The 23,461-nt window shown below is 40.7% G+C and overlaps 1 long non-coding RNA gene across 1 annotated transcript in view; it reads right to left on the bottom strand.

Annotated features, from left to right (window-relative positions):
- The window catches only part of LOC135110317 (uncharacterized), a 141,574-nt gene that overhangs the window by 73,938 nt on the left and 44,175 nt on the right, over positions 1 to 23,461 (bottom strand). Inside the window, exon 2 of the long non-coding RNA XR_010273186.1 lies at positions 377 to 471. This is a non-coding gene — a long non-coding RNA (uncharacterized LOC135110317). The remainder of the gene's footprint in view (positions 1 to 376; positions 472 to 23,461) is intronic.

Below are 23,461 nucleotides of genomic sequence, written 5' to 3'. Positions count from 1 at the left end.
TATATATATATATATATATATATATATATATATATATATATATATATATACATATACATATATAATCCTTTATTCTTGTTGTTTCCTTTTGTCATCTTTCCTCCTTTTATTTCCTTCCCTCTCTCTCTCTACCCTCTTGCTACAATCGAAAAAGCATTGTCCCCTTCTCTTCCTCCCTTTCCTTCCTTCCTTCCTTCCTTCCTTCCTTCCTACTTCTATCCCTGTCAACACTAGTTTTTGCACGTAAAACTTCCTCCTCCCTCTCACCCTTCCTTCCATCCTTCCTTCCATCTTTCTCTTTCTTTATGACATTTATCTTGCTTTCCTTTCTACTCCCACGTCCTTTCCCTTCTTCCCCATCTTTCTCCCTCCGTACCTTCTGGCGGGCGTGTTCCAGAGCTAGCGGGGGATGTGGCGGGATCAGGGACAACCACGATAACCACGCATCTTCCGCGTCTCCCTGTCCCTGCGCTGGAAAAAGGAAAAAAGGAGGTCAGATGTAAACCGTAAAAGGAGATCAGATAAAGTAGTGGCGCATCTACTATCAAGACCAGAGGAGGAGCAGGAGGAGGAGAAGGACGAGGAGAAGAGTCTTATATCTCTCTCTCCGGATGGTAGGAAACGATTTGATCCTTTTCCAGGCAGTCAGTCCGGGGTTGAAGAGCAGACTGGGTTCACTTCACTGTCTCTCTGAATTATGTGAGGCTCGTGGGAGAAAGATAGGCACTTTTAAAGCCACTCTGGGCAGTCCATCAGGCCGCTGCTCGTACTGACGGAGAGGGAAGACCTGGCGTGAGACTTCGATGGTGATGTTTGGAAGACAGACGCACCTATTCTTCAACGCCCCGAGGTCTCATTAGGATTATTTCTAAAGGTCACATAGATGATTACTTCGAGCTCAAATGACTTTTTAATGGTGAATAATACTTGTTAGACTATTTCTAGAACCATCAAAACAGTATGAGAGAGAGAGAGAGAGAGAGAGAGAGAGAGAGAGAGAGAGAGAGAGAGAGGAGAGAGAGAGAGAGAGAGAAGAGAGAGAGAGAGAGAGAGAGAGAGAGAGAGAGAGAGACGTTAGGTATATACGTAGGAGGTCTCGGTTTAGAATTAATGGTGGTAATTTTCAAACGATCAGAGTCAAGAACTTAATGGAGCAAAAACATTTAAGGATCTTTCTTCTTCTTCTTCTTCTTCTTGGTGGGGAAAGTTTTGGATGGCAAACAACTAAGGAGTGGAAAAACACGTCATTAAGAATGTTATCGTTGAAGTGTGTGTGTGTGTGTGTGTGTGTGTGTGTGTGTGTGTGTGTGTGTGTGTGTGTGTGTGTGTGTGTGTGTGTGTGTGTGTGTGTGTGTGTGTGTGTGTGTGTGTGTGTGTGTGTGAGAGAGAGAGAGAGAGAGAGAGAGAGAGAGACAGGTCTTTCTTTCCTCCCCGCTCGCTCGCTCTCTCTCTCTCTCTCTCTCTCTCTCTCTCTCTCTCTCTCTCCTTCCTAACTTACTACAAACCCACACTTTACTTTATATATTTCCTCTTACGTTCTATAAATTACAAAAAAATAAATAAAAATAAATAAATAAATAAACAAATAAAATAAAATAAAATAAATAAATAGATAAATACATAAATTTTATAATTATAATAAAACAGTGTGTGGGGGGGGTGGGGGGGATGTCCGCTTTTCACGGAAAAACCATTGAACTGATTGTGATGAAATTTGATAGAAGGGTCCCCCATGATCCGGGGAGTGACACAGGATGTCTTCATTACTTCTAACCCAAAACCTTAAGATTATTCAGGCAAATCTATCACCGTAACCCTTTCTTGATGGTGGCGCCAAGCATTCATTGTTATCTTGGATTTTTGATGGTGGGGAGAGGAATAAATAGACATTCATTGTAAGCTTCGAGTTCAATCGCATCAACTTACCGATTTTTTCAGCAAGTGGTCGAATTTTCTGTTATGCAGATGTCTCCAACGAATTCAGGTAGGTTTCATCAATTCACCAATATTATGGATCGTGAACAGAAGTTAACATAACATATATTTAACTTCAAGAGATGGTTAACAGCTCTGACGAACAAACGACTGACTTAGGGTGATAAACTGTGTTTTGGCGAGCCAAATTTTACCCGGGCAACGCCGCGTAATTCTGCTAATGAATAAATATACAAAAAAGTAAAATCACTAACGTTTATCCTTTTCCATTTACGGTGTTCCTTTTTGATAGCACCGAACATAATATTATTCACACACACGAATATATCACACTCGAGGGGCCGCGTGTGATGCATTACTGAAGGGTTGCGAGGTATGGAATTAAGATTAACAGAGGAAATTCAGAAAGCACATACGTTTACCAACGCATTATAGTAGAAGTAGTAGTAGAGTAGAAGTAGAAATAGTAGTAGTAGTAGTAGTAGTAGTAAGATGGACGTAGCAGAAGTAAAAGGATAGTAGTAGTGGAACAAAAAGTGGTGGTAGCAATAGTGCGGTGGTGATAATGTTGTTGTTGTTGTTGTTGTTGTTGTTGTTGTTGCTGTTATTATAGTTGCTGTTGCTGTTGTTGTTGCTGCTGTTATTGTAGTTGTTGTTGCTGTTGTTGTTGCTGTTATTGTAGTTGCTGTTGCTGTTGTTGTTGTTGTAGTAGTTGTTGTTGTTTTTGTTGTTGTTGTCGTTGTTGCTGCTGCTTACTGACAAAATGTAACCTAGTCGTACATATATTACTACAAAAAATATAGGCAAATAAATAAATAATAGAATAGATAAATGAATAAACAAACCAATTTGCTCACACAACAACAACAACAACAACAACGACAACAACAACAACAACAACAACAATAGCAGCAGCAGCCAGTCCATTACCTAACCAGTGTAGAAGTTCAGTTGCCGCGGAAACAAACTTTTCTATTTTCTTATGCATCTCTAAACGACTTGTGTACTCTCTAGACTGACACAAGCGGAATATAGAACTACAGTATACTCGTCCAGGACACCGCCGCTTGTCGCTATAATGATTTTACTGTAGGTCCTGGTGGGTACAAGAATAAGGCTGGCGAGGAGACTCATTGAAGAATATGAAGGAAATGACATGGATTAAGAATGGTGGAAGAGTGAGGGTGACGAAGGGACCCTGCCAAGAATATAGGGTAATACTAATAAATAAATGGTAGTGAATAAAATGGTAATGAATAAGGATGGTATGACAAGGGTAAGGCTGGTAAGGAGACTCGGTGAGGAATATAGTGAGAAAATGAAACGAAATAAGAGTGAAGTAAAAATATTATAATAAGAAAAATAAGGATACATCACAAAATAATCATGTAAAAATGCTGTACTGCCTTTTTGCTTATTAATTAGTGTGTCTAATTGAAAAAATAAAAATATACACATATACATTTTCTCTCTCAACAATTATTTCCACACGTGGCGGTTTACACACACACACACACACTCTCTCTCTCTCTCTCTCTCTCTCTCTCTCTCTCTCTCTCTCTCTCTCTCTCTCTCTCTCTCTCTCTCTCTCTCTCTCTCTCTCTCTCAAGATTCATGATGTTGTTGTTGTTGTTGCTGTCGTTAGTGTTAATGATGCTGAGTTTTCTTCTTCTTCTTCGTGTGTGTGTGTGTGTGTGTGTGCTCCTGTGTACTGTTCCTCCGTGACATATGCAAATTATTCACACTCTCACCTATATTTATTTTACAGAATTTCTGAGTTTATCCCCAAATTGGAAACAAAACTAATTATCTTTTCTTTAATTTCTTTTTTCGGAATAATTTTCATTTTTATTTATTTTATTTTCATTTATTTATTCATATGTTTTACCTTTGCTCGTTTCTTTCTCTATTCGTGAACACGCCTTCTAGTCACTAACTAAACCATTTTTTATAATAATTTCAAAATAATTTCCATTCTTTTCTTTTTTTTAGTGTTTTTTTTTATGACGTCTATTTATCCATTTATTCCATTTATTCCTCTGTATTCCCAGCCACGTCTCCAACTCAATCTTTACTTCCCATCACCATCGTCACCACCGGCGGCGAAGCAACAGTTTCCACACCAGGAACGTCTGTACTCCACGCACTCCTCACCGCCTTGCGTGAGTCTCCCTCCTCATATTAAAAATGCATAGAAGACCGAGAAGTTGGTTTCCCGGAACATGTAAGGTTGCAGTGTTCTGATCATGAATACAACATGTTATTAAAGACAAGTTAGTATGTATTGCCTCACTGCTTGCTTCCCTTGAAGCCTTTGTATTACTTCTCCACTTCGTGAAGAGTATTGCAAGGTTATAGAACCGTTCCTCGCCCCAAGGTACTACATTCTCTCTCTCTCTCTCTCTCTCTCTCTCTCTCTCTCTCTCTCTCTCTCTCTCTCTCTCTCTCTCTCTCTCTCTCTCTCTCTCCTTAATCAATTAATCAATTAATCAGGAATCGCAAAATCTTTCGCATATAAAGATACAAAAATATAAACCATACAAAGATGTATATAAAGATTCCACCCACTGCTTTCAATGTTATGAATTGTCGCTCATCGTATTGGAAGGGCCAAACAATTATGAAAATGCCTTTGAAAATTCAAGTAACTTCTATTAGAGCCTGTCAGATTAAAATACAAAGTGTTCAAATGTTTGCAAACACGGACCTTTAGCTTAAAAAAGCAAAAAAAAAAAAAAGAAAAAAAAAAAAAAGAAAATCATTATTATCTCGCCTGTGCTTCCCAGTGCATCTCCTGCTAAATGTCTGACAAGGGGACCAAAGCCAAGGCGCAGCGGGCGTCCATCAGACACACACGACGCCGCGCAAGACACTGCATGGCCGCGATGGGCAAACTTCTGCACCAAAAACCATCGTAAATTCTTAGTTCAAATCAGCCGTTTTTTCCATCCCCCTCCCCCCCTCTCTCTCTCTCTCTCTCTCTCTCTCTCTCTCTCTCTCTCTCTCTCTGGACACGTGGCGAAGTCGGTCAAGAGGGCTGAGTTGTTGAGCCCTTTGCCTTGCCTCTTTGTATTGAGAGAGAGAGAGAGAGAGAGAGAGAGAGAGAGAGAGAGAGAGAGAGAGAGAGAGAGAGAGAGAGAGAGAGAGAGAGAGAGAGAGAGAGAGAGAGAGAAAGTTGGGAAGTTACAGTGATAGTAATTTGTGGAAGTGGATTTCTTGTTATCGTAGTAGTAGTAGTAGTAGTAGTAGTAGTAGTAGTAGTAGTGGTAGTAGTGGTGGTAGTAGTAGTAGTAGTAGTAGTAGTAGTAGTAGTAGATGTTATCGACGTCGTTGCCGTGACTGTTGTTATTCCTGATAGTGTTGATGATGGTGAAGAAAGGAGGAGGAGGAGGAGGAGGAGGAGGAGGAGGAGGTGGAGGAGCTCCAGACACAACATTTCCTCCTCAGAAAATAAAGAAAATAGACCAGACACAAACAAAAAAAGAAAAAAAAAAGGGAATCGCAATGAATGTGACTCCGGGATGTAGTTGAGATCGTTAGCTGTGTCCCTCACGTCCCTCCACGGCGAGCTGGGGAAACTTTCCCTCTCACCAATCCCCTTCATCACCACTGCCCGATGCACCCCCCCCCTCCCCTCAGGCTGTGTGACCACCACCACCACCACTGTACTATGCCTACATTTATCCTAACCTAACCTAACAACAGACACCAACGTAACCTCCACCACCACCTTCTTGCCGATCAAGGCTATAAAGGCACAGTCCCCGAAATTAATAAAAATGAAATATGATAATAGCAAACTAGTAAAAAATCGATGTTGAGTAAAAAAGTAATAGTAAGCTAAAAATAAAATAAAAAATTATATATATATATATATATATATATATATATATATATATATATATATATATATATATATATATATATATATATATATATATATACATAATACATAATAAACTCGTACAAAATTAAAGCTAATAGAAAGAAATAATAGTAAATTCACAGAAAAATATAATAATAATATTCAATTTCGTAAAATCTAGGCTGATAAAAAATATAGGATAACTTTGGAAAAAAAATACATAACCACCAGCAGCAGCAGCAGCACCACCACCACCACCACCACCACCACCTACACCACCAGGCACATCACGCAGGCTCTGTGGGGGAGTAATTCCATTATTAAAGTGAGTAATTCAGTTACAAGGGAGAGAAAACAGGGAAATTCGTTACGCCCTCTTCTTTTGATGGTAAATTTACATGTTCCGCGTAATCCCCACAACCTTGGCGGGGCCGCGCGCTGAGCTGTGGGCCTCCTGCTGCTGATGATCATGATGATGATTACATTCCCAGATCTCCGACATATTGCTTCCCCTGTACCCTCCTGTATTTATAGACACGTCTGGTAGCAAAGAAAGATTATTTTATCTAATTTATTTTATTTGTCTATTTATTTATTTATTTTGTAAGTGCTTGCACAAAACCCGCGTGGTCTCAATATTACATGATACCCAATGAAGGCAGTCAAAGTCTTAATATTGATCGTAAGAGTGAGAGGTTTATGCAGTTTTTGTTTTACGTTAATGTGCTCTGTAAAATGTTCAAGAGTTACTCAAAGTACAACAACACACGCCACTCTCACCGCCGGTCACAAGGACAGCTTTCATCACAACCTCATTACTGATTCTCCTGTCATACAATTTACAGACATCGGCTTTAATTTGACACTGGAGGCTGGTTTTTTATTAGTTTTAGTCTATTTTTTTCAAACACTGGAATATGTGGAGTGCACATTTCCCTCACATAATTTTCAGACATCAGCTTTAATTTGACATTTGGGACAGATTTTTTATCAATTTTAGTCGATTTTTTAATACTGGAAGCCGTGAAGTGTTTTGGGCTATTTTGGGCTATATTTGGGTGGCGGCAAGAGTGGCTCAGAGCGGCGGCTGCAGTAATTCCTAGCCACGCCGCAGTAAAAGTCAGGGCGCGGCTGGGACACCCTTCACGGCGGCGCAGGTGACACGAGGGTTTACTGCGTGCTATAAAGAGGACACGTGAGCCGCGCTGGTCCCCCGCCTGCGTCTGTCCCCTCCAGCTGCCTCGTAAATGGCTCCTGTCTGGTGATGGCGCTCCTCGTTAAGCTCCTCCAGTTCTATTCATATAATTGAATAAACAGCGCCGTGTAATTCCGTTGTTGCGGCGCACTGACTCGGTCTTTGAGTGTAAAGTAATTATATGAAAACTAATCTTTGTAAGGATAGGTTACATTAGATTAGGTTAGGTTAGATTAAGTTATGTTACGTTAGATTTGGTTAGGTTAGCTTCATCTGGAAAACCATCTTCAGGATTTTTTTTTTTTTTTTAGATTTTCAGTCCTCCATCACTTTTTTGCTTTTTTTTTTTTTTTCATTCGGTATCCTTTCATACTCTAAAATTACAATAGACCATTTTATGAAGGTTGAGGGGAAGCCGTAAGACATTCGAGAGTCACTCAGTGAATCAATAAAATCACTCAGCCACACATTAATGTTTAAGAAAGCTGGTTCAAACCTCGCACTCTTACGATCAATATTAACACTCAGACAGCCCGATCGACCCTCAAATGGAAATATCATGTACTCTTGAGAGCACGCGAGGGTTGTGTCAGGCCAAAGCTTCACCGCCTGACCCACTGCCCCGCCGACGCCGCTCCATCAAGGCCGTGACGAGAACACAACCAAATCACGCCACAACTCTCGCACCACTCCCGCCCGCACTTGGCTCTCCTCCCTCCACCAATCCCCTCAGCAGCAACCTTATTATACATGATCATGAGGAAATCGCATGCAATTATGTAAATGTATGCTCTGTGCTCTCCGCCGCAGCCCTTGTGGAGGGGCACGACGTGGTGGCGTAGCGAGGGTGGTGTCGGCGCCACTCGTCAAGAGATGGCGCTGCAACATTACATGGCGACGTTTATGGTCCGTGACGCAACAATACAACACTGGAATATTGGCGTCGGTAATGTGATGGTGGGAAGTAGAATATTTACGGGGTCATAAAGAGTGAAATGGGGAGAGAGAGAGAGAGAGAGAGAGAGAGAGAGAGAGAGAGAGAGAGAGAGAGAGAGAGAGAGAGAGAGAGAGAGAGAAACCATTACAGCAACCACGATCTTCATGCCTATTATCTGAGTCGTGGCCAGGGAGGGAGTACTACAGCGGGAAAGGAAGTGGGAGGGGGATCGCGTGGAGAGTGGGAGAGACTGGGAAGGGAAGGGGTGGAAGGGTGCAGAGATAGGCAAGGAATGGTTGGGATGGAGGGTGGGGGAGAGATTGGATGTGAAGGGAAAGGCTTGGACGAAAGGAGACAAATCGGGGCAGGGAGAGGAGGGTCGCAACAGGGAAGAACACACATGCATACATATAAAGGAAGACTCTAAAAAGGAAGAGATATCAGAACACGTGTCTAAACGACGGTCACTCCACCCATGAACTACGCAATTACTAAAGGTTTGAGGTGACGCGTCCAGTCGTTTCTCGCAAATACAATCTTAACAAAGCGTCGGACAAGGGTGCTATTTTGGCAGTGGATGTTTGAGATCCTGACCTAACTGACAAAAATATGCTTTGGTGTCATATGTGGATAATGAAGGCAATTATAAGAGCAAAATTAAGGTAAACTTAGCTAAAATTTACAGGGACTGGCATTGGAAGAACCTTTGAATTTAAATCAGAAAAGGTTATACTTGTCTTAAATAACTCACTGGTGCGCCCTCATCTAGAATATTGTGTACAGTTCTGGTCACCATATTACAAAAAAGACATTGAAAACTAGAAAAGATACAACGCAGAGTCACAAAGATGATTCCAAGATTGCGTAATAAGCCGTATGAGGAACGACTGGAAGAACTAAACCTATTTAGTTTAACAAAGCAGGATGAGGAGACCTAACTGAAGTGTTAAAAATTTTTAAAGGATATAGTAACCTTGATGCACATAAATATTTTACCATTGATCATTCTAACCTAACAAGAAATAATGAATTCAAGATTGTTTTAAATCCCACGAGGCCAAACATTTTTTCTTTAATCGTAAAGCAAATATATGGAATAAACTTCCTGCAGCAATCGTAAATAGCAATTCTATTGAATTATTCAAAAATAGACAAATATTTAAAAGCAAATTCCCAACAAGCTCTCTTCTTGTCCGAATAATTACTAAATTCACTAATAAACTCTTATTTTACAGACACCAATTTTATTATAAATTGTATTAACTTTCAGATAGGCGTATAGAGTTCACTGTAGGGTGAATAGTAGAACTTCCTTTCATACTTTCCTATGAAAATTCCATGTCACTTTTTCCATACTGCATGGTTACTTTTTCCCAACTATTTCCATGCCAGCGCAAGCTGGAGGGAGTGGTGGGTGGGGAGGAGCCTTCTGCTATGCTGTCCTGTCTCTCTTCCCTGTAGCTAGTTAGTAGTAGTTACCAAACAGCCTTGCAAGGACCAAAAGGTCTGTTGTTGTTTGGCTTTCCTTTGTATTCCTCCTCCTGCTCCTCCTCCTCCTCCTGCTCCTCCTCCTGCTCCTCCTCCTGCTCCTCCTCCTCCTCTTCCTCGTCCTCTGTTGCTCTCAAGGAGCCTTCTGCTATGCTGTCCTGTCTCTCTTCACTGCAGCTAGTTAGAAGTAGGTAGTTACCAAACAGCCTCAAGAACCAAAAGGTCTGTTGCTGTTTGGCTTTCCTTTGTATTCCTTTGTATTGTATTATTATTCCTCCTCCTCCTCCTCCTCCTCCTCCTCCTCCTGCTGCTTCTCCTCCTCTTCCTCCTCCATTTACTTAAGCCTCATTTAGGGTATTTTGGAGGCTATTTATCTATTTTTCTGGTTAATTCAGGTTTTCCTTCGTGCCAGATACTGGAAACACTCGAAAGTTTCGATAAATATTGATGTACAGACGGGGAGGGAAGCAGGAAAGTCTTCGTCTCTGCCCTTACATTTACGTAGCTAACTTTGATTTTGAAAGAAAGACGCCTAGACTGGCATGCACCACATTCTGACTTGCCATATACTTTAATTAATATCGTGAATATCAAAATATTTCAAACCCCAGTAGTAATAATGAATAATCCACAGAAACAATCTAAGTTTTAGGAACGGCGCCACATAAAATATCGAGAAAGAAAACACAGCCAGACCAGATTCTATTACATATTCCGAATAAAAAAAAAAAATACAGTTAAAGAAAATAAATTCCTCGCCGTACAAAGAAATTTTTTTTTTTCTTTTCAAATCCAGCAACGGAATTATTTGAAATTTGAAAATACAAATTGCTAGACTAGATTTCCTTGGATATTATTACTTATATTGATTAAGTCTTAAAATTAAATACCGAAACAATCCTAGGCGTATTAAGGAAAATTAAAATAAATAGAATTACTTTTTTTATCCACAAACAAAAACTCGGCAAGAGCAGATTTTATAATACATTATAGTTTGTTGTATTATTCTAATATTAAATTAAATACCTAAATGCCAGCGGCATTTAAAAATAGTGGTGCTGAGTTTTTTTTTTTTTTTTTTCGTCCTCGCCTCCGTACCACCACCTCCTTTTCACCCCTGCTCATATTCTTCCTCTCCCCTCCACCACCACCTTCTCCCCCTCCTCCTAACACCCGTGTTTAGAAAATACCCGGAAACACCTGGAAAACCATGGAAATTATGCTCAGTATTGACGGAGAGAGACGGAAAATTGTTACGTTAGCCGTGGCGAGGCGGGGTGGGGCGAGGCGAGGCGGGGCACCAAGGATACCGTGTGTGTGTCTGTGTGTGTGTGTGTGTGTGTGTGTGTGTGTGTGTGTGTTACTGCTGCAAGACACGTCACTTTTCAGTCTTCCTTCCCACTCCAACACAATTTTTTTTACATTTTGGCGTCTTTTTAATGTGCTCGCCATTTAAAACACATGACAATTTTAAATCTGAACAAGAACCTAGTTAGATCAATTCGGTTTTGTTCATCTTTATGGCACCAATCAGCATCTCCTAAACAGCCAGTTGGCGTCTTCCAAACAGTCTGGCAAATCTGAGTGCCAGGATGTTTAAAAGGCAACTGGCTCTGAGGATGACTTTGCGTATTGGAAGAAAAAAAGCTGTATATATTATTCACTGATTACAGCAAAGCCTACGACAGAGTGCCCCGTGGTAAGCTACTTCAGGTGCTGCGGGCTATCTATCCACCTATTTACCAACCTATCTAGCTATCTATTTATCTATCTATTACGCGTGCACCAGGAACTTGCTCCTCTCCGCCACCATCACGACCATGGCGGGTGTGCACCACGGGGCCCCATCGAGCTGCCTGTTACTTACTGTATAGGTGGTCAATGCGATACGGATGTTGATGAGGAGTGTCGGTGCTGAGGGATTTTTATGGGATTTACAAGCATTCTGTTACAAGCACGGGTAGAAGTTAGTTGACTAGGGGTGTGTTGTACCCTTTCTTGTAATATAAGGTAGTGAATCGAGTATGAAATAAAACTTAAGCATTATTAAACTAAATATCCACTACCTGAAGCGGGCATAGCGCGTACATCTTATGTAGGACACAGTGATCCCGCTTGGGTTCAAGTACGTACGTTGTAGTACAATTGACAAACATGTACAAGCTAATGAGCAATAAAGGAAATCAAAGTTGACCAAACATGTACAAGTTAATGAGCAATAATTTATTGTAGCATATATAATAATAAGCAACATAGTTAATGTAACGTATCAGATAATAAGCAATAACGAAAGCAAATATATACCCAAAATATAACACAAATAAGAAGCTCAGGCGTATACGTAATGAAGAGTGAGTGTGTACGTGTGTGAGTGCTCGGGTTCATCACGTCTTTTCTTTCTTAACACACGTCGATATTACCGAATCCAGACAGCACGAGGAAGAATGGTTCCAACTGCGAGAAGCGAGTGAGACTAACGAAGTCTGGAGGTGAAAGTCGGTCGTCAGCTCGTTTAGCTCGATCGAGACGTGAGTCGAGACGTGTTTCTAAAGCTTCGTCTTTATGATACCGTCACGGTGTGGTCAAGGCGGTATTCGAAGCCGATGGTTGGTTGGAGAGATTAGTGGTTGGCAAGGCGGGTACGAGGGCTGTAATACTTACTTTATATATGGTCAGTGCGATACGGATGTTGAAGAGTGTCGGTGCTGAGGGATTTTTATAGGATTTACATGCATTGTTACTAATGAATGATATGGTAATCCTGGCTACGTCCAGAGAAATGTGCTTGACTAATGTCAGGAGTATGGTATGGTGGTGAACGGCAAGAAGAGCTCCTAGTGATTCGTGGGAAGGCAGAGGACACTGGCGCCCACAACACGCTCCACTACACTATCGTACAGTAATAACTATCTGTACCTGGTGGCGTGGTTCAGCGACGACGCAACAATGAGTATTGTATCAAGATTACACGAACCATCTAACGCGCGTATCAACCAAATAAGTTTGCAATATTTCCCGTCTAACAACAACATGCTGTACAACACGCCGCCATGACGTCCTGTCTCCTCGGTAGCACGGAGACTGGCTCACGCACCACCCCAACAAGATAATTGTACAATATAATAGAGCGGTGAAATGTTTGCTAGGAGTCAGGAAATATGCAGATCCGGAGCTATGCCTGGTGAAAGCCGGAATCCCACCCACGCCGGATGTAATGACGAAGAGACGCAATTCTGTAGAATCCAAACGGCATCAAGTGAAGACGAGCCTTTGCACCTGGTATATGAAATGTGAAGAAGAGTGAATACCCCAGGCTAGAGATTCCTTTCTCAGTCACTGCAGTGTGATTATAATGTAGATCCACTGCACGAAACCATTAGGACCATTAGGGCTAAGCCTCTACTAAAGGTTTGAGGGCTGTGGCCTGTCGTTGTGTGTGTGATTCACCTACGGTCATCTGCTGGTCACCCACCCAGCCGTTCCCCTCCTGAAAGAGCTCAGAGCTCACAGTGACCGATCTTTGGGTAGGACTGAGACCACTGACACACCACACACCGGGACAGCAAGATCACAACCCCTCGGGTTACATCCCGTACCTACTTGCTGCTAGCTGAACAGGGGCTACATATTAAGAGGCTCGCCCATTTGCCTCGCCTCGCCCGGGATTCGAACCCTCCTTGGTTGTGAGCCGAGCGTGCTAACCACTACACTACGCGGTGTGTGTCTGTGTGTGTGTGTGAGACATAGAGACAGAACTGCTGGTTGGAGGGATGATTACTCTTAAGTTAAACGTCACATCGACGTCACGAAAGGATAAGTGGGCGGGCTATCTATCATGAAGACACGCTAGTCTCGCTACCAGTGCCTGTAAATTTTAAGTTTATCTTAAATTTACTCTTATTATTGCCTTCGTTATCCACATATGACACCAAAGCATACTTTTGCCAATCAAACACCCACGGCCAAAATAGCATCCATGCCCGACGCTTTGTTAAGGTTCTATATGCTGAAAACGATAGGACACGGCACCTCAACCCTTTAGTAACAAAGCGGGGCTGCAGGTTCTGTAAGATGACTCGCGGAGAAAGAATAAAACAACTACACCACCAAAACGACCACCACCATCACCACCGCCATCACCATTCACAGTCGTCATATTACGTCACCTTTGTGGAAACCTGATCGCCACTTACTCAATCGGAAGACCCATCAAGATACTCCACCACAACCACGACCACCACTTCCAACGTAAGTGGGTATGCTCCTGTACGGGCCGTGTGTAGCGGGTATATTATAAAGCCGTCTTTCCGTTACATGCCGTCCTTTACCAAAGAAAATGTAGATGAGAAGAAAAATAGGAGAAGATGGATGACCAACAAATAAAAAGGTGATGATGATGGTGATGATGATAGCAGCAGCAGCAGCAGCAGCAGCAGCAGCAGCAAAACAACAACAGTAATGATACTGAAGCAAAGAAAGCAAAAAAAAAAATATAGCAAACCGCATATCTGAAACACACACACACACACACACACACACACACTGAACTAAAAAACAACACGAGCCCCAACACAAAACCCAACACAATCCTTCCCCGATCCCCCATCCCAAAAAGAAGGAAAAAAAAAAAAAACACAACAGCACGTCTCCCTCGTATTTCCCCCAATGAACCTTTTTTTTTTTTTTTTTGAAGCTGTAAAGGGAAGGAAGGAAAATGACAGCAGCATCTGGCTCGGCGGTGAGTGTCCCTCCCTGCGTTTGTTTACCCCGTCTGGGATTCATTGCGGGCCGAGAGCTTTATGGACGGTAAAATTAAGCAGAGTGTGACCCAGTAATGCACGTGGCTCAGAACCCTCCCCTTTCCTTTCACTTTCCTTATACACTCCGCGCCTCTGTCTGTTCATGAGTCTATGCATTATGTCTGTTGCTTTGTATCTTTGTCTATCTGTTTACCTCTCTGTCTATCTGCCTGTCTCTGTCTGTTTGTCTATCTGTGTCCATCTATCTATCTGTCTGCCTGTCTGTCTGTTTGTTTGTTTGTGTCTATCTCTCTTTATTTCACTTTTCATCATTTCATTTTTTTATTTTTTTTGTGAAGTTTGTAACTCAGGATACGAGTGTTTCTCTCTCTCTCTCTCTCTCTCTCTCTCTCTCTCTCTCTCTCTCTCTCTCTCTCTCTCTCTCTCTCTCTCTCTCTAAACGGTGATATAATCTTTACCCGGTTGTTGCGACTCGTTAAATCAATCAATCAATCTAGTAGTCGCTCCATCAAAGTCTCTTCTTGTGATGTCACCAGTCTGTCACCACCACCTTCCTATCCCGCACTGTCACCCACGTCGTCATTACCGTCACCATCGTCGTCGTCACCGTCATCTTAATACTCAGCATCTTCATATTCCTCATCATCATTGTCATCCTTATCTTATACACAGCTCGACTGACAGTGATATTTTCTTTGCCAATAGAAAATAAAATTAAAATTAAAATTAAAAGCAGTAAGTAGATAAATGAATATACATATAATCAAATAATGAAACAAAACGAATCAATGACGCCTGACCTCACCTGACCTCACGTGACCTCTTTATGAATCAGTTGACCTTCCGTTTCTCATGACTGGTTCTCTCTAAAGGTCAGACTATTTATGTACTTATGTATGTATGTATGTATGTATGTATGTATGTATGTATGTATGTATGTATGTATGTATGCATGTATGTATGTATGTATGTATGTATGAATGTATCTATGTATGCATGAATCTATATAATTATCTCTTTCTGTAAATAAGTTGACACGTGCATGTTGACACAATACGTAATACAAACTCATACATACATACACGAAGAAACACTAAAGCATATACACTACACAGGGAATATAATAATAGACAAGGGAAGCCGGACGTAAAAGCGAGATGTAATAACAGACACAGCTTAACAAAAGACAACTAAACATGATATATAAACTGACCCATAGTTTATATATCATGCACACAGTTTATACATTTACACATGTCAAGAGGATTAGTGGGAATATAAAAAAAATAAGTAATTGCTTTTATATATCTCTCTTTGCCAAAAGATATATAGAGAAATGCTCCAATAAAGTAAAAAGACAACGTGAAGAGTAAACACATACAGACAAAGCTAAATAAAAATGATAAAATGCAGGCGGGAACACAAAGCCAGAGGAGACACCCACATGATGTGCATAGCGCTTACAAATGTCATAACTTTGATATTTAATGGCAACACTCCCAAAGGTCACTGCGCCTCCTACATGAAAACTTGATTAGCTACACGGTCATGCCTCCACGCTCTCGTAAAACAAAGGAAAATGCAGGAGTTACCGTCAAAAAGGCGACGTCTGGAGTGCCGTATCATTAAACAGTCACTGAAGAATCTTGTGCAGAAAACTGTAGCACTTTTAAAAAATCCACGAGGGTTACTCCTCCTTGTTGACTGTCAATGGAAGGGAAAAGGTTTGCTTGATTTTCTGACTCTCATCCAACATAAGCTAAACTAATTTCACTTAAGGTACCGTAGTCTAACCTTGTATCAGTCTCAACAATTACTTATATATATATATATATATATATATATATATATATATATATATATATATATATATATATATATATATATATATATATATATATATATATATATATATATATATATATATATATATATATATATATATATATATATATATATATATATATTTCACTATTTCATATATTTATCCCACGTGTACCATGGCCAGTCAGTCCTTTCTCAACTCTCAAGAGAATTTCACACCTACTTCCAGTCCTTAGGGATAACACCTCCATACATATGTTCGTCTTCCTTCCTGGTCATTTCTCCTTCTCTACCTCAAGGGAATCTCACATCCACTCCCAGTCCTTAGGGATAACACCTGCGTTCGTCCCCCTTCCCTACCTCTCAAGGGAATTTCACACCCATTTCCAGTCCTTAGCTCAGATAAATACAGCCCGCATCGTAGCGAGCTCTCAGTTCATCGGCAATTCATTCGGGAGTTCAGTCCCAGTCAGAGACACTGGCAGTCAGTCACCCAGTCACGAGCAGTCAGTCTTGATCTCTCACTCAGTTCCGCTCAATCACAGTCAGCTGTGAGAGACGCTGCTCAGTTATAAATCATATCACTTCAGAGAGAGAGAGTACAATCAATCCCACGTTACGATTTCGTCTCGAATCCAGTGTGTACAAACTATCTACCTATCATTAAGTCAAGAACTCTCGTCATCGTGTCTTTTATTCGCACACATCAACATTACAAGCTAACTACACACGACCTCCAAGCTACCAGAATCACCGCCTCACTCCGGTCCTCCACGCTACCAACACTCCAAGCATCTTCATCGACTGGGCAAGTAACAAGCATCATCAATCATCAACTCCACAACAACAGAGGTAACTAATCAACTCAGAAACACTGATGACATCTTCAGAACACTGGTGGACAAAAACATCATCGATACAAACTAAAGTAATCTAATTCAACATTAGGTAATCTAATCCAATCTAACCTAACCCAACCTAATCAAACCCAACCTAACCTAATCTAATTTTACATAACTTACACTAACCTAACCAAACCTAACTTAACTAACCTAACCTAACCTAACCCAATCTAACCTAACCTAACTTTACATACCTTAAACTAACCTAACCAAATCTAACCTAACCTAACTTACCCTAACTTAACTTTACATAAGCTAAGCTAAGCTAAGCTAACCTAACCTAAACAAACCAAACCAAACCAAACCAAACCTTACCTAACCTAACCTAACCCAACCAAACTTGACCAAACTTAACCTGGCCAAAGTCACATGACATAATACAATCTACCATAACTAAACATATTCTAAATGACGTGATATTTTGGAACAGTCACTGAGAATGAAGAGTCTCAAGCATCATCCCAGGTCGTGTAACGTTAGTTCAGGATTAATTTTAAAGGCGCCTCGAGTTTACAGCCGTTTCTCGTTTCTGTGTCTCGTGTTTCAGACAGACAGACAGACAGACAGATAGACAGAGAAACTTAACAACCAGACAGACAGGCAAACATAACAACCGGAGACAGACAGACAGATAGACAGACGGAGACAGATAGATAGAAAGACAGACAGACAAACAAGTAGACGGACAGAGATAGACAATTCTCTCCCCTGCATCACGCACGCTGCATCCTTTCCAGTAACAAGAAAACATGCATAATACAGAAGTCCACTTATTTTCCCAACATTTCTTTTTTTCAAACTTAACCCTTCGACGACTAATGATATTACAACACTCGCTACTTCATTTGAGTAAAGCAAGACTATTTTATTTTAATCAGGTGAAATATAACTTCAAGCATTAAAAGTTTAGCATTATTGAAATCTGTGGTTGGCTTACCATGTTCTAAACTTGTACTAGACCAATTTGTTGAGGTTGAGGAAATGCCATAAAGGTCTAAATGTTAATGGAGTCTCGTCAGGTCATCACCATCACCACAGTTAACCTCTTCTAGCCACCATCACCACCATTATCACCATCCCGTACACTCACCATCATCCACTATAATTATACGTACGTACCATCATTAATATTTACTATCATCATTACTATTCATGATGACCACCACCGCCATAGCCATCTTTAATTACCATCATCACCATCGTCAACATTGCTACCATTACCGTCGTCAATGCAGTCACACATTCACCATCACGACCGCAAGAAAATCCCTTATCACCACCATAACCAACACTGTTCCTCGTGACGTCAACACCACCACAGATATACCCCACATCATCAACACCAAAATTATTCACCTCCCATATCATCACCACCACCATCATTATTCCCACTACCATCACTACCAAAGTTATTCCCTCCCCTCTCATCACATCACCAGCACCACTACATCACCACAATTATACAACACACACACACACACACACACACACACACACACACACACACACACACACACACACACACACACACACACACACACAGCATTTCCATACACCAAACACCAGCCAGACATTTTAAAATAACTCAATTGACTCTCGCGTCCATTAGATCAAAGCGCCAAACGGAAACGCAACCACAATAATTTTTTCCCCCACAATTTTCACCTCAATGGCGGGAGCGCGTCGAGAACTCAATGAGCACACACACAAAAAAAGAATGAATTTACTCAAAAACAACGCTCTATTAAGACTAATTACGCCGGAACAATGGTGGCTGGCGGCAGGATAAATGGATTAATGAACTGCGAAATACTCTCACTAGCCACCACGCAACACATGGCGGCGGTGAAGCGACAGGGATTGTTTGGATATACGATTAGAAGAGAAGATCTGAGACTAGAGGTTGAATAGGATACGTGTACATGCTATTACACTAGTGAAGTCTGGAGCAGTTTCAGTATTGATCGTCATACTAAATAGAGTGGAGTCAAAAGCCTTTCATCTCTACTCCCCTCCTTTAGTTATCCTAAGTCTTTCACAATTCTGCATCTCACAGGATCTCCTACCTATGGAACTGGTTTTCCGATAAAGTGGTAGATGAATGAAATAGTCAGTAATCAATAGGGAGCTATAAAAGAGTATCGGACAGATTTATGGATGAGGATGATAGTGGAAATAGGTAAAGGTAGTTTAATTAAGGGACTGCCACGTGTAGGCATGATGGCTTCTTGAAACTTAACTTGTATATATATATATATATATATATATATATATATATATATATATATATATATATATATATATATATATATATATATATATATATATATATATATACATATTATTTTATTTTTATATATTTATTTATTTTTCTAAAGTCACAGCTCTTCTGAGCTTACTGCTTGCCTCACTCCTCCCCTTTGTGTGTGTCTGTATGCATCGCCAGTTACACGTGATAATAAATGTTTTAGAATTTGTCTATGTAGGTCAACCGGTCTCTTGCGTTTTCATTTCTTATGTTTTCACGTCAGCAACAGTTTACAATAGAGAAAACTCTATCCTTGTATAAGCCTGAGTCATGAAAACGCAAAACTGTGTGTGTGTGTGTGTGTGTGTGTGTGTGTGTGTGTGTGTGTGTGTGTGTGTCAGAGTTCTTTTACTTGAGGATTAACAATTTTCATACGTTGTCAAAATAGTTCACCATTTTCCTTATTTTTGTTTTATTTTTCTTTATTTTAGTGCATTCCTTATACCAGATGAGAATTTCCTAGTAGCACCATTCAATCCTTTCACTGCGATATGCAACAATTTACATCACTAAAAGCAAGCATTGTGTGAAACCTTTATAAGCAACGACAAGAAAAAAAAAAAAAGGATGGAAAGGAACAGATTTTACAGATTCTAGCCAGTATAATGAGAGTGGTTAGTGATTAACCCTTAAAATGCTAGACAACTTTCCTTTATAGTCTCTTTCAATTTTTTAAACACTTCCTTTTGTACTCGAGTCTCTAAAATAAGTAATGAGTTTTTAAAAAGAAAAAATACTAGTCTCTTATTGTATTTGTGTGTCCAAGGAAATCATATTCTTTTAAAGTGCTCTGAATGTTAATAAGAAACGACCGTAGCAGTAAAAGGGTTAAGGAAAGATGTGCTAAATACCAGTGAATTGAAGCCATAATTCGAAGACTGCAAGAGGCGAACGTTCTCATCATGCAAACACGACACGAAGCTCAATTAACTGAGGCTCCTGGAGAGATTGAAGAGACACCTGCTGGTCTCACGATCATCTTCATTAACGCCTCGACGGAGAACTGAGACTCCTTGTTTAGAGATCATTATACAATGCACTGCAGCTCATCCTAAGCACCGCGCTCGCCTCTCTTGTTTGAAGACGGAGGGAGAGCAGCGAGGGACAGTGGCCAGCGAGAAGTGTAGATATAGCAAATGAGGGGAAGAGTGCAATGAGAGTAGAAAGAAACGAGGGGAAATGTCTGGGAATGCTCGAGAAAATAAATGATCAAAAAGGAAGGGAAGGAAAGGAGGGTAAGTAAAAGAATGATTGGCAAAGAAAACTCAATAAGAAAGAAGTAAGGGAAGGGAAGGAAGGTGACAAGTAAAATATAGCTTGGGAAAATGAAGGACGAAAAAAAAAAAAGTGTGCGCTGAGAAAAGTAATGAAAACATTCACTCTGCTCTCGTAAAATTTCATCGAGGGAAAAATTTTTATTCCCGAAAAGAAACATGACGAAAATTATAGAAAAGCGTAGTCCTTAAAATCACCCCACCGTAGAAAATCAGACAGAAATTGAAGAGTGAAAGATCAATAGAAGAAGTGGTGGTAGCAGCCTCAGATATGTAAGGGATCCGGGACTAAAGAAATGGAGACCTTGATTAAAAGATGAAGGGTTCGAACCATCACTCTTTAAGGTGCTGATCAAGTCCCTCCAAGGACGACGCCGACAATTAAAATTCCACTGCGACGGGGAGAAAAGAAAGAGGAGAGGATGAGGAAATTCTGGGAAATTAAAGGGAGAGTGACAGAGGTACACGGTCATAATAATGAGGTAATAGTGTATGAGAAAGATGAGAATGTGTGTGTGTGTGTGTGTGTGTGTGTGTGTGTGTGTGTGTGTGTGTGTGTGTGTGTGTGATGGGCGAGGGGGGAGCGAAAAATAATGCCATCAGAAGCAGAGCAGATAATCATGTTTGTGTCCATCTCAGTAAGTACTTTTGGCTTTGAGTGTTTGTTAATCTTACGATATATTGCTATTAATTGATATATGAATTTGTCCTTATTTAGACTATCTCGTTACGTTTCCATTTTTCTAAGAAGCCACATTGTTTTGGAGTTACACAATTTTGTTGGGATTTAGTTAATGGTTAAGATGATAAACTAACTAAATAACCAAGCAATAAACTAGCCAACCAATAATAAACTAACTGAAGAAACAAATAACCAACCATCCAACAAACTAACTAACCTAACCAGCAAACTAACTCATTAACCAACCAAATGAGGAGGATGAAGACGCTGGCACTCTATACACAAGTATTTCGCCAGTCATAGACGAAACCAAAGTTGCCGCGGGCTGGTGAGTGTGGAGGGGTAACAACAATGGCTCGTGGCTGGGCTGAGGATGTAGTGGAGGCAGACAGAGAGGTGGTGCTGGAAGGGATAAAGGAGAAGAGCAGACGTTTGTGCAGGAGAGTAAAGATTAATGATGGGAAGTAATGACAAGAAGGATGGTGGACTGTGGTTGTGTTGCATGGGCTTGAGGATTTGACGGCCACACACAAGACTGGAGAATTGGATTAAAATTGGCAAATGTGGCCATGACAATACGTGAACAGAAGAAGCACCGTGCTTGAAGACATAAATAAAATAAAAAGAATATCCATAATGCTAAACGTTTCTGCGTCTTATTTCTACTTTCACCAGGTTCTAGTGGAGGTTAGTGATGCTTTCAGAAATGTTATCTAGCAAGAAAGAGTAAGATTCTGCACCATTAGTGAGAGAGAGAAAAAAAAAATCTTGAGAAACAGGTTAATAATTTCTGTGGGACTTGAAAACAGTTCTTATGAGAGACTAAAGCGTTTAAGAGTAAGGGCTTCTGTGGAGTGAGTTCCGGAGGCCAGAGATACTGTATAGTGAAGAGCAAACGTCAACTACAACGTTCTTCACCTGCTTCCATTGTGTTCACGGGCTTCTCTTTGCCTCAAGTCTTCTGATATGCTGAGGTCCCAATGAAATCAGAAATAACGGACTCTCAGGAGCTCAGTGGACCAAAGGTGGAGGCAGAACACTAAGCACAGTGGGAGTGAGTGTGGCAGGCTCATCGTCTTCTGTCCACGACTGTGCTGCGACCAACGCCACACGTCAACATCAACATTTAGAGGCCGCTGGCTGACGGCTGGCAATTTCCACACCAAAGAACAGTACCACAGGACAGACAGCCGTAACGTCACCTATCCTGACATAACCTAACCTAAACTAACATAACATAACCTAAACTAACGTAACCTAACTTTAACTTAACCTAACCTAACTTAACCTGTTAGAATAAATATGAGGTTAATTTTGGTACTTTTGAAAGCTACAAGACTACTTAAGAGACTGTAGTAGTAAGAAAATAAATGCCTAAGAAGTTATAAGTGAATGGAAAACAAAACAAAAAAAAATAGCGGTAAAAGTCTAAATCAACCAATCAACCAAACTTAAAAGCGAGGGACATTACTATTATAAGACACTATAGTACAAAAATTGCGCTTAAAAATCGTAAGGTATTAAGGAAATAAAAAATAGATAAATAAAGGAATTATCTATCAATAAAAATTTGAAACACTAATTCAATCAACCGAAAAACGAGAAGCAAGGAACACTATTAGATTCATTCCGCGGGTCTTGTGCCATGACGCAGCTAACACAGAGAACCAGTGTTGCTGCGGTGCCACAGAGCCTTCGCAACCCAGTAGTGATCCGTATTCAGAAACGCTTTGCTCTCTCACTCCAACTATTTCCAGACGCCACAGAGAAGATTAACCGGGTTCTCAAGAGTGTTTCTCCTGTTAAGAATGTGTAAATCTTGCTAATTTGTCACTAAAACCGCAAAAAACACCCTTGAAAACACGTGTAACCTTAACTAGAGCATTTTGCATTTAAAGGAGGTGCTGCCAACAGTGTTTCAGAATATGGTCCTGTTGTGTGTGGCGGGAACAAAGGGCTGGGACGCCACCTCACTCCCGCCTGCTTCAACTTTGATGGACGCGGTCAAGTTTTGCCTAAAGTGTGAACCTCCATTGTGTTTATAGAGAGACACAGGAAGAGAATAGGAGAGAGAAAGGAGGACGTAAAGAATGGCTGGGAGTACTGAGCGGAAGAGATGAAAAAGGAAGTAAAGAAGTAAAAAGAGAGAGAGAGAGAGAGAGAGAGAGAGAGAGAGAGAGAGAGAGAGAGAGAGAGAGAGAGTGGGGAAAAATAAAGTAACTAACGACGTTGAATAAAAAAAAATAAATAAAATGTCAAGAGGAAAAGGGAGTACAGAATGCCGAAAAGTG

This window comes from Scylla paramamosain, chromosome 20, assembly GCF_035594125.1.
Source record: "Scylla paramamosain isolate STU-SP2022 chromosome 20, ASM3559412v1, whole genome shotgun sequence".
NCBI classification, from domain to species: Eukaryota; Metazoa; Arthropoda; class Malacostraca; order Decapoda; family Portunidae; genus Scylla; species Scylla paramamosain.
Note: the sequence above shows the minus strand (reverse complement) of the source record. Positions and strands in the feature narration are given on the sequence as shown.